The following is a 13,290-nucleotide window of genomic DNA, read 5'->3' on the forward strand; positions in this document are numbered from 1 at the left end:
TCTCTCACAAAGTGGTAGTGTATCTCAATATGTTTTGTCTTGGCGTGGAACACAGGGTTCCTAGCCAACTGTATATTGCTCATGTTGTCACAATAAATGACAACTGGACCTTCCACTTGCACATCCAAATCAGCCATTAACTTTTGTAGCCATACTACCTCACATGCTGCAACAGTAGCACCTCTATACTCAGCCTCTGTACTCGATAAAGCAACTGTAGATTGCTTTTTTCTACTCCACGCAACTGCTGCACTACCAAGAGAGAACATGTATCCGTTTGGTAGATCTTCTATCACACATACTACCAACCCAATCTGCATCTGTGTATCTAAACACCTGTATATCTGTACCTGCCTCATAGAAAAGTCCATAATGTAATGTGGACTTCACATATCTCAATATGTGTCTGACTGCATCCAAATGTGGCTTTCTAGGTACTTGCATAAACTGACTCACAAGACCAACAGCGTAGCTCAAGTATAGCCTTGTAATAGTCATGTAGATCAAACTCCCCACTATCCTCCTGAACATAGTAGGGTCTTCTATCTCATCCCCAACATCAGCACTCAACTTTACATTCTGCTCCAACGGGACTGAAAGTGGTTTGCATGCTGTTATACCATACTTGGACAACATATCCAAGCCATACTGTCTTTGGGACAGCCATATACCACTATCACATCTAATCACCTCGATGCCAAGGAAGTACCTTAGCTCACCTAAATCCTTCATCTCAAACTTCTTCTTCAAAAAGCCCTTGACTTCAGCAATCCCACTATCATTATCACTTGTAATAATCAAGTCATCCACATAGATGACTATGATGACCAAACCTGCATCTCCCTTTCTCACATAAAGTGAGTGATCACCATCACAAACATAAAAGCCAATATTGACAAGATACTCTCTGATCTTGTCAGACCATGCTCTAAGTGCTTGCTTGAGACCATAGAGCGCCTTCTTCAACCTGCACACATATATGGGATGCTCTAAATCTTCATAACCTGTTGGCTGATCCATATACACTTCTTCCTGCAAATCACCATGCAAGAAGGCATTCTTCACATCCATTTGCTACAACCTCTAACCTTTGGCTACTGCTAAAGCAATCACACATCTGACAGTTGCCATCCTAGCAACTGGACTAAAGGTTTCATCATAATCTATGCCATATGTCTGGGCATAGCCTTTTGCAACCAGCCTAGCTTTGTACCTACTAATAGAACCATATGCATTGTGCTTAATCTTATAAACCCACTTACATCCAATGGCTTTCTTGCCCTTCGACAATGATACTAGATCCCAAGTCTTATTGGCCTCTAATGCAGCCATCTCCTCATCCATTGCTGCATCCCAATGAGCATGACCAATAGCCTCCTCAAAACATGTGGGCTCAACATCCTCAATAAGTTTCACCATATAAGCATAATGGTGAGCTGCATAACCTTCAAAACCAAATCTTTTAACAGGGTATCTGACCCTGCTAGATCTGCGTATCACTGGATCACTCAATGGAGTCTTTGCATTAACGCGTGCTCTCTGTACACCTGGAGTCCTCATTGAAGGAATACCAAGCTCATCATCCAAGCTCTCTAAGCCACTGGAGTCTCCATCAAGAACTGCATCAATGCCTTCTCACACTTTATTCTTTCCTTTGTCTTTACCTGTAGTGCTACTAGATGCACCCGAAGATGTAGAGGTACTCCTTGGTCTCCCAGACCAAGGACTACCAGATGATGTCTCTAGTCCACTAAGAGTCCGTGATTCTTAATTTTCAGCCTGCACATGAGTGTCATGATCATCATCATCATCATCCAATGCATCACCACTAGATGCATATCAACTGCTCATTTCATCAAAGATGACATCCCTGCTCACTCTGAACTTACATGTGACAGGGTTGTAACAGCGATACCCTTTCTGCTCTAAAGAGTATCCAATAAAGACACACTTTTCAGCCTTTGGATCCAGTTTCTTCTGCAACTCATCTGGCACACGAACATACGCAATGCAGCCAAACACTTTCAAGTGTGAAACATCAGGCTTCTTACTTGTAAAACATTCTTCGGGGGGTCATACCATGAACTGCAGCTGTGGGAGTTCTGTTCATAATATAAACAGCAGTATGAACAGCCTCAGACAAAAAATGCTTAGGCATATTCTTTTCAGCCATCAAGGCGCGTGTAACTTCTGCAATATGCCTGTTTTTCCTTTCTGCAACCCCATTTTATTGTGGGATATACCTGTATGTGAACTGTCTCTTTATCCCATGAGACCTCGGAAAATCACTGAAGTCATTCGAGAGGTACTCTCCCCCTCCATCTGACCTCAAGCACTTTACTTTCAAGCATGTTTCTCTTTCAACTGCAGCCTTGAAAGTTCTAAAGTGCTCAAACGCTTCACTCTTTTCCTTCATAAAATATACCCACAGGTTTCTAGAACAATCATCAATAAATGTGACAAAGTATGAACTGCCTCCAAGAGATACATTTTGTGCAGGCCCCCAAATGTCTATATGCACAACATCAAGGATATTTTTTCTTACATCTCTGTCATGTGAAAAGGGTTGTCTTGCCTGCTTACCAAATTGACATGCTTTGCATACCTTATGAAATTCTGCAACTCTAAATGTAGGCAAACCTATAACCAACCCTTTGGACTGCATTAATTTCAGCCTTTGTACATTTGCATGTCCAATGCGTTTGTGCCAAATTTCAATGTCTACACAACAACACCTTTTCGTTTAGCATACATAGCAGCATTCATAGTAGGAATTCCAGCATCCAGAGTAAACATACGTCCAACTCTACTTCCCTTTGCAACTAACCTGCACTTGTCATTGAAGTCTTCTACAAAGCAGCCCTTTGCATTAAATCTGACTTGCAGCCCTTGCTCTACCATCTGACACACTGACACCAAGTTCTTTGTAATAGATGGCACATGCAATACATCTGAAAGACTCTTTGTCTTACCATCATGCAAGGACAAGGGAACTTTTCCAATGTGTGAAATTGGGTGGCATGAATCATCACCCGTCTGCACATAACCTGCATTTTGCGAATTCCGCATCTCTCCAAACCATTCTGCATGGCTGGTCATATGATTGGATGCACCTGAATCAACATACCAAACATCTTCATGTGTTCCCTTTCTTGTAACAACATTCAGAATATGCTGCATAACAAACAAACACTCATTGTTGTCTTCATTCTATCGTGAAGACGATGCATAGTTTCCTTGCTGCAACTTACCACTGCGAATATCATCTTTCTTAGTATAACATTGGGCTGCAATATGACCTGTTTTGCCACAGTAGTGACACACAATACTAGAGTTGTTAGAACCTCTGTTCTACCATCCACCTCTTCCTCTAAAGCTCCCCCTGCCTCTAAAGCTACCACGACCGCCTGAAACCTACATATCGCCAAATTGTTGATTCAATCTGTTTTGCTAGTTGTCACTACCACATCCTGTACCATGACCTCTTGAAGAGAACCTGCCACGTCCCCTTCTTGAACTGGAGTAGAAAGCTTGAACCTGTTCACCACTTCTTTTAGATGTCTCACTCTGCATGTTGATCTCTTCAGTGATCATAAGGGAGACCAACTCATCCAAATCTGGAAATGGCTTTCTGACATATACGGAAGTTACAAAAAACTTCCAAGCCTTTTCATTGTTAAGTCCACCCAAGGTAGACGATACCAAATCATCATCATTGGGCATTGCATCAATCGCTGCCAATGCATCTGCAATGCTCCTTACCTTCAGTGCATACTCATTGATAGACATCTTCCCTTTCTTCAATGTATTCAACTCTTGCTTGAGTTGAATCTTTTGTGCCTTTGTATTTACAGAAAACATACTTTCAAGTATGGTCCAAGCTGCATATGAATTCTCTGCATTTCTAATGTGTCCTAGCATATTATTGTCAATTACTTCAGACAACGCCACAGTAGTGACACACAATACTAGAGTTGTTAGAACCTCTGTTCTACCATCCACCTCTTCCTCTAAAGCTCCCCCTGCCTCTAAAGTTACCACGACCGCCTGAAACCTACATATCGCCAAATTGTTGATTCAATCTGTTTTGCTAGTTGTCACTACCACATCCTGTACCATGACCTCTTGAAGAGAACCTGCCACGTCCCCTTCTTGAACTGGAGTAGAAAGCTTGAACCTGTTCACCACTTCTTTTAGATGTCTCACTCTGCATGTTGATCTCTTCAGTGATCATAAGGGAGACCAACTCATCCAAATCTGGAAATGGCTTTCTGACATATACGGAAGTTACAAAAAACTTCCAAGCCTTTTCATTGTTAAGTCCACCCAAGGTAGACGACACCAAATCATCATCATTGGGCATTGCATCAATCGCTGCCAATGCATCTGCAATTCTCCTTACCTTCAGTGCATACTCATTGATAGACATCTTTCCTTTCTTCAATGTATTCAACTCTTGCTTGAGTTGAATCTTTTGTGCCTTTGTATTTACAGAAAACATACTTTCAAGTATGGTCCAAGCTGCATATGAATTCTCTGCATTTCTAATGTGTCCTAGCATATTATTGTCAATTACTTCAGACAACCAATACATGACCTTTTTATCTTTTGCATTCCATTCCTTCCGTGCCTTTGTCTCTTCTACAGTTGGAGGATCACTCACCTCCGGCTCCTTTTCTTCACCTGAAACAAACTCGTAGAGGCCTTTTCCAATAAGAAAATTTGTGACATGGAACTTCCATGAAGGGTAGTTGTTCTTGTCAAGCTTCTCAATGATGGGGCTTCCACTGTTCTCTGCCATTATCACAAAACTAATACCAAACAGCAAGCAAATCTTCTGTAATCCTTGACCTGTAGTGCACAGCAACACACCAGACAGCCTTTGTCACTGTCTGCTCAATAATACATGCAATCTGCAACCTGTTTCTAGATAAAACTTGTGTTTACTCACTGGTAAACACCTTTGAACTTATAAATCTAAAATTTGTAACCTACGTACCCACTTTCAGTCAATATAGTCGAAGTCACAATGTACCCTGAAACTGTTGTCTGCAATCTTGCGGCTCTAAAACGGGCCCTGAAATGGCCTCAAATGCCCAAAATAACTGCGGGAAAAACCTAAAGGGCCGATTTGCAAAATAGACAGAACTCTTCGCGCACACCAAATCTCACTACAATCTGAGATTTTTGCTCTGCCCTACTTCTGGTGCCTCCACAGGCACTATCCAATAGAAAGAGTGGAAGGATGGAAGAGCTTCTTACCCGTGGCTTGCTTGCTCGAATATTGCTTCTTCTCTTTCACTTCAGCCTTCGAAATCAACCTCTCTTAGTGGTGTGGCTCTGATACCATGTCAAGAATCGTGTGGTGGAGGGACTTGCTCGAGATGATGCGCCGAACACACACAGAATGCACAAGGAGAAGCTCACTCAAGAGACAAGAAGAGAGATGGAGGCCAAAACGTTTTCTTGCTGGTTTCTTCTTCTTCTTCCACACACTTTATAATGTACACAAAGTATAGATAAGATACAACATAAAGGAAAGTGGCCTACTAAGTCAAACAATGCATAACCGACTACACTAGTTGACTGGCGTTATAACTATGCTAGCTATAAATAGGTGTAACAACCTGAATATAATAAGTAATGAGTCAGTGGCCATGTGAGAGTCATAATGACCACCGACATGCTAAGTGTAGACGTGTGGACCCATCTAACTAGGCGGCCCATCATTAATGTCCACATGTGTTGAGCTTGTCATCTCAACAAGATATGCATTGGTTTGAGAGATCCAAGAGCATAAAGTACAGTAGGTGTATGCTAGATATGGCTGCCATGAAAGGAAGAGTGGAGTTGGAGTGAGGAATGAGCTCATGAGCTATGATTGAGCTGAGTAGAGGTGAAGAGGAGCTAAGAGAGAATTTTTTAAAGCTAAGCCATGCTCACCATGGCTCTGGTACCATGTTGAAAAAGTATGGATCTAGAGTATGGCTATGGAGGATAGAAGTTAAAGACAAGACTCATGAAGACATAGACATGTGAACTGACTATCACACAATTGAATCAAGTTCCAAGATTGAAGCTTGGAATCATAAACACAATATTGTGTTAGTGGACAATGTCACTTGAGTGAAAGGACAAAATTACTATGACATTGCATTCAAATGATAGGCAACTATAATGCTTTATAGTCTGCTAGTGGGTAGGTAGCACTTTCCACCACTGTGCTTATGGGATTCGGAAAACTTGCATATCATTGGCCAAATTTCTCCATACAAAGAGGCTACACTAGGTGTGATTGCCTAAATTCTTGACAAAGCAGACTAGTTCTTATGGACATGATGATAATGGACATGCTTAGCAGTACTCTTCTAGCTTTGATCATAATCAAGTTCATAACTACCATGGTATCCTATGTCCCAATCATTTTATACCTCATGATTTCCCAAATGTAATGATGAGTTTTTTTAAAGGTGCTCATAATGAAGACGAGAGAAATGAACAAGCTGAGCAACAAGAAGGGGATATGAAGATGAACAAGAAGAAGACAATAACCAAGAAGATGTACAAGAAGGGAACAATGACAAGCAAGATGTACAAGAAGGGGTTATGTTGAAAGTTTTAGAGTCTTAGAGCAACCTTATGATCATATTATTGTGTATCGATTTACATTTAATCAAGGTCTACAATAGCCATTGAATGCATTTGATTAAAGAGTACCTTGATCATGGTTATGATGATTGGTATATGTGTGATGATGGTGTAGCACATGATTTGGTTATACATGAAGATGAAGATAGCATTATGCTTTCCTATGATCGGGGAGATTATGGATGTGATTATGGACTTGATTATGGGGATAGTTCCATGTATCTATTTGATCCAGGTGGATTGGAGTATGTGGTTGATGGCCATTCTCTTCTCTTGGACAATCATTATGATGGAATACCTTTTGATATAGAAGGTTAATGGATTGCTTGGGGACCTCATTTAGACTAGCATCCGTCTTGCAGGCAAATTCTTCTCTTTGCTAGGATCTTTTGGCTAAAGATTGGTCATTTATAGCTATATTTTAGTATAGGGAAAATTGTAGACAACTTACTATTTTAGACTAGATTTTATTCTACACTCTAGATTGCAAAATCCAACCTACATGGTGAAAGATCTTACCAAGAGCTCCATTTTGATGTGTAGCACACCCATCAAAGTTTTCTAAAGTTATCTCAGATTTACTGCAACGGGTTCCTATAGTAGACAACATGCTATCCACTGCCTGCCTACTCCTATAGGCTTCATTTTTTCAAGGAATATGGGTCAAGATTTAGATTATATTATTAACCACTCATATCCATATATCATACTTGATCAATGATCATTTATAAATCAGCAATTACCCCTCATTCCATCAGCTAACCCTTGTAATGTCTAGAGAGCAGAGTAGTACTCTAGTATCCTCCCACCCTGTCTTTTTATAATAAGTGCCCAACTTGTTTTCGAGGGAAAAAATATTTTGGGTGGGGATAGAATGTAAGACAAGGGAAATCAAATAATGGGGATAAAATATGAGCTACATTGGCCGGTATAAAAGGTGTAAGGGACTTGATTTTTGGATCATCACTATCATAATACAGGTCTCTTTCATCTTCTCTCTCTCTCTCTCTCAGCTTTTATGGCTACCTTCTCTTTCTTTCTGTCTTTTTCTCTCCTTTTCTAGTGCTTCTCTCTCCTATTGCCACTCTCTTTCTCTCTCTTCTATATCTCTTCTTCTCTCTCTTTTGTAGTCTTCTCTCTCCTCTTTCTCTCTCTCTATTCCTCTCATTGATAGTCATTGGATCACACTTATATATTTGATAATGATCTTGAGGGCTTCACTACATATAAATCCCCTATATCATGTGCATGTAAGGATTATTTAAAAAAGTGTTTATCGGTGAATTTTTCCTAAATAAAGCATTGTGCTTTGGTATTCAATTTGTGAATAGTCCCTTTATTTGGCACCCTTATGTGTGTAAAAATGTGAAAAATAGGTATTTAAAATAATTGCTTTTGGACCCACCAAATATGCTTACATATATTGGAGTAATCCCTTTGAGATAATGATCCCCTAATATTATTTTTTAATCCCTTAATGGAATAAGGGATCCTCAATCCACTTGGGCCAACTTCATAATTAAAATTTTCAACTTTAGTGCATGAACTTTCAGTCACATATTCTTTTGATCCATGTTCTCAATCATCCTAAATTATTCATCCTAGTATTTTATATATCTTCAAACCTCCCAAAATTGCATGCTAAAATGTTCTACAAGTAGGAAAATAGCTCATACGATAGCCACTAAATCAATCCATTCCCTTCTTCTACAATGTCCTAGAAAATCACTCCTTTTTAGTTGGTTATACAAATTTTAAAAACCACTTATTGTTTTTCTTGTCTTAAATTGAGAAACATGGCAATCAAGATCCTTTTCCTTCTACTTTGAGAAATTTCATGCTCTTCATTGATGATTGGGTGATGATGTTGATTGAGACACCTTCTTTGTAGGGGTAGATGGTAGAGGATTAAAATTGTTATTCTTTCTAAGCAAGAGTGTCAAATAGAAAAACATTTCATAAAACCAAGCATTGAAGCCTTTCTTGAAGTTCTTCCAAAGGATTCTGCATATGCTAATCATGGCTAAGAATGGAACCTACGTGTGGTATATTAATGGGACCTACTTGTTCTCCACCCTATCTATGTTCTTGGGATTACCAAAATCCCTATGCTTTATCACCTCTTGTGGTGGCTTATAGTACCTCTATCTTCATGTAAAATTCACCCTTATAAGGTAATCATCCACATAGTTATGCATTATGGAGTTTTTGGCATTGTTTCTAAACTTTTGCTGTAAATCAAGGTAAAAAAAGTGCACTAAGAGTGAATCCAAAAGCGTCAAATTCCCAATGCATCATAGGTTTCAACCATTTCTAATATTTTTCTTTATTCTCCTTATATAGATTACTATTACATAATTCATTTTTCATGCCTTTTCAATAATTTCTTCTTCTTGGAGGTGGTCTAGATCCTATTTATAAACATAAGTTAGTGTGATGTGCTATTGGTATTTCTAAAGATTAGTAAGACTTTGCATATTTATACCTATTTATTGAAATTTGAAATCCTGTTTGATTGCATTCTAGGTATATAATGTTTTTAGGGACATGCAATGCCTAGAGGGATATGTACTACCAAAAGGCTCCTAAATCCTAGTGGATTCACAATGTCATGAGATATGCATATGTTTTAAAAAATATACAATGGGATAGAAAAGTGGAAAAAAGAAAGAAGGTTTCTTTTGCCCATGCCAAAATCACACCCACTCAAGAAACAAGAGATTTAATGCCATGCACATGCACTTTTTCTCACAAGTAGATATGAAAGATGTAAAGGAACTCTATTATATCATACTACTCTATGATGAGGTGTAAGTTCTTTCAAGGAGTACACGCCATTAAAATATGTTAGTTGAGAATAATTTATTATTGATAGCCTAATTTGGGTTATGGACATATGCTCAAGTATGATAGTACTTATCCTCAAATTTAGAAAGTTTCTTTAACAAGTTGCTTCCCTGGATTCCATGGGGATGTCAAACTTTAAGTGCACATTCTTTTTTAAAAGAGTATGGCATACACCCTATTCTCTTGATCCTAATAAATTTCTTAATATAGTTTCAATAAAAGTATATGCTAAACTAGAGGAGAAGTATTCCCAATTCAAAAGGATACATAAGTAATGTTATACACTCTGAAGCTCATCATTTGCCCTATATCACTATCTATAGATCAAGAATAATAGAAACTTTGAGGTTTTTGGAAGAAAATTTTATGCTTATAGAGAGAATATAGCTATAGTGAGTGATCTACCTACTTATCACATTAGACATATTTTTTAGTGCCACAATCTCATCTATATAGTTTACATCATATTACTATCAACATTGCATTTGTACAACTATATTATTCAAAAATACATTATATATGTTTGATATTGTGGTATAAAGTATATAATATCTTAATTATTTTATTTTCACTAATTCACATGGAAGAAATTGTGTAAATGAAAATAATTTTCATAGGAAATTTCTTTTCATATGAATACCAATTCATCTTAGTACTAAATAACATTCAATGCACAACCGACCATTTAAAGAAAATACTCTGAAGTATATGGAAACATAATAGTGGCGATCAAATGCTCTTACAAAGAAAAAAAAGATTTTGCATGATGTTGATGAGTGATAGAGGGATATTTCTTGGTTTGTAGTCTATTTGGTTTTTGATGTACTCTCAAAGCATGTGCTTTGTTATACTTCTTCTTGATCCCTTCTTGGACTTACAAAGTTCATGTCCAAGATGTAATATTTTCGCATGAAATATGAATGATTTTTGATCCTACACGCCCCACGCAAGAGCAGTTTAAAATAATCTCCCTGCGACTAGAAGAACCCTGGGCTAAATGCTCCACCCTCGTGCATTAATAAACTCCAGCCGCGTTATGCAAAAGAGGCCAAGGCTAAAAACCCGTAGGCCACATGGGAACATCTCTTCAAAGGGGAAAAAAGGGCATAATTTTTAAAAGTGAGGCAAATTTTTTTTTATTAACCCCCTCCCCCTCAGCTGATGCATGGCGGGGAGAGGGAGTGTGGGAAGAGCTTGAGATGGAGTGGTGTGGAGTGGAGAAGCATGAGGGAGGGGAGGCATGCAAGCCCGCCACGTGGGTGGCTATCTCCCCTCTCCCCCCCCTTATCCTATAAGACCTCCCCCCTCTTAAGCATGAGGAGGGAGAAGAGAGAGAGCAGGTCGTGGAGCTGTTGTGCAGCCGCCATCTCCGCCGTGCTGTCCACCAAGCTGCCGCCTGCATAATCACCATCGCCACCATCATTATAATCATCATCCTTATCCTCTTCATCATCATCCTGTCCATCCTCTCCATCATCACATTTTTTTTCTTCCCACAACTTCTGACAGACTGTTCAGAAGCTTAAAAGCTTCTTTGAAGCTTCCACTAAAGGCTTCCATAGGCCTGGTTCCCCTGTGTTTCCTCGGAAATTTTAAAACCCAATCCCTAAGGCCCGTGTCCTGCATGGAAGAAGGAGATAATGGATAGAAGTAGAGTCGATACGCAGAGTGACTCAGAGGAGAGTTGCTGGAATGAAATTACTGTGTCCAATGGCCCCCAAACAAAAGACGCAAGGCGCACATGTGGGAGATTCCTCTCCGAGTTCGCGTGTGGACAACACCCCGAACCTCAATGCCCAGGTTCTTAAAAATTGATTCCGCATGAAAAGAATGCACTAGGCATGTCCAATTCTCATAAGAAAGTTTAATTACACTTGGAAATTTTAATTGATTGCCCGATTTTCAAAGATTTAGTTGCATGATGTGCATTTGAAATTGCTTGCACTTCCAAGTTGCAATCCTATCTCATAGGCTAAAAGGTGGATTTGTCTAAATGCATCCTTGATTTTTATCACAAAAAAGAACAACGCATAATGCATTTAGATAATAATCTCCTAGAAGTGATTCGTATGAGATAATCATTGACGCCCATTAGATGTTGTCCAAGTAGTTGCATTGCATGAAAGGGGATTTATGTACCTTGTAAATTGCATGCGGTGAAAATTACATCCTAGGTTGGGCTAAGTGCTGAAGGACGAATTAAATCAATAATGGTCCCATGGCATTCATGCATGGACTTCTTTTATCGAAGTTGGATTTGGGAATGGATGAAATTGTCATATTAAATCCTATGTTCAATTGCATTAAACGAAATGTTTATAGGCATAGTTCTTGATGAAATTCAACGTAGGTCTTTATAGAGTTAGCCCTAAATTGTCAATCAGTATAGTTTAGGCAAGAAAAAGAAATGGTCATTGTACATTTTATAGTTGCATAGAAGGAAAAAGTCAATGAATCGCATATTTGCATGTAATGTTAAGCCTTGCAACTATTTACACCTTTTAGGAAAAATATTAGCATCTCTAAGAAAATACCACCTCTTGTCGCAAGACAATTAGATCGATTTAGGTAAATTGCTTGTGAGGGTATAACCCACATGGGATTCATAAAAGCATAAATAGTTAGTACGACAAACACCTCAAAGTGCTAGGTAGGGTTTGGTTAAGTTAAAAATTCTACTGAGTATCGCACTTGGGATGCCAAGTCAAGACTTTTGATCCCAAAGGTCCTAGCCACATTCATAGAATGTTAGGGTTAGCTAAAATCCCATGTAAGAACGATCTAGCGTCCTCATCCTAATGATCGAATGACCAAATGCCAGATTTTCTCAAGGAAATTAGAAACCCTAGGGCCAAACATTGTCAGCCTAGTTGGGTTAGGGGTTGGATTGGGTCAAGAGGGATCCCAAACCCTACATCTTGACCAATGAGAGAACTAATCCCGCAATTCTGATGCGACTCCTATGCAACAAGTTGCAACATCACGTGGTTTTGTGTCTAAACCACAAAAATAGTATTGCCACTCCTTAAAACAAGGGTTGGCAGGTTCTAAGTACAAGAATAATTTACAAGGGGATGAGTAGTCATCCTACTATATCACCCTTCTTTGAGGCTGATTTGCCAAGCTAGGGTAATTATGAATGACCTAGCAAGAAATTGACCAATCATGATAGGACAACGAGGTTGTCTAGGACTTATTGATCTTAACATAAGGAATCCTAAGGTGTTTGTTAATTTGGGTTAACAGGGTATAAATCCTAGCCCAAGCAAAAAGGGTAAACTAGCAGCACAGCTTATGAAACCCTTGGGGGATCTTACCAAGTCGCAATTGATCCCGGATCAAATCCTGGATGCATTCGGAGAGAAGGATTCACACCTTAGCAGTTGGCCAAACAAACAACCACTGAATTGATGGTGTTTGTACAGTTAGGAGCACTTTTTGTACTTCTTTGCTCAAAGAACTAAAGCTGGAAAAATAATTAATGCTTCAAGTTGAAGGCCTGGAGGGAGAGGCAACATCAGTTACCCTCGACTATCTTCCTAACCCTATCCAAGGGGGTTGTTAGCAGCGCTGGGTACGTGGACTGAACCCACCACGAGAGGCCTCTTCGTGGGTGCTACTTGGAGTAGAGGACGCTTGGGTGCCAAGGAGGGCTCTGGCTGTAAATCCCTTGCCTCTGAGTCCTGCAGAAGAGGCCAGAGTGACCCGAGATTGGACTTGGAGACCCGCATACTATTCTACGAGCGGAAACCTGGAATAGCAATCCCTGAGGATTGCTGGAATTGCCTTCAAGCG

This window comes from Lygodium microphyllum, chromosome 25 (assembly GCF_053477565.2).
Source record: "Lygodium microphyllum isolate KBCC chromosome 25, Lygodium_microphyllum_v1.1.10, whole genome shotgun sequence".
NCBI lineage: Eukaryota > Viridiplantae > Streptophyta > Polypodiopsida > Schizaeales > Lygodiaceae > Lygodium > Lygodium microphyllum.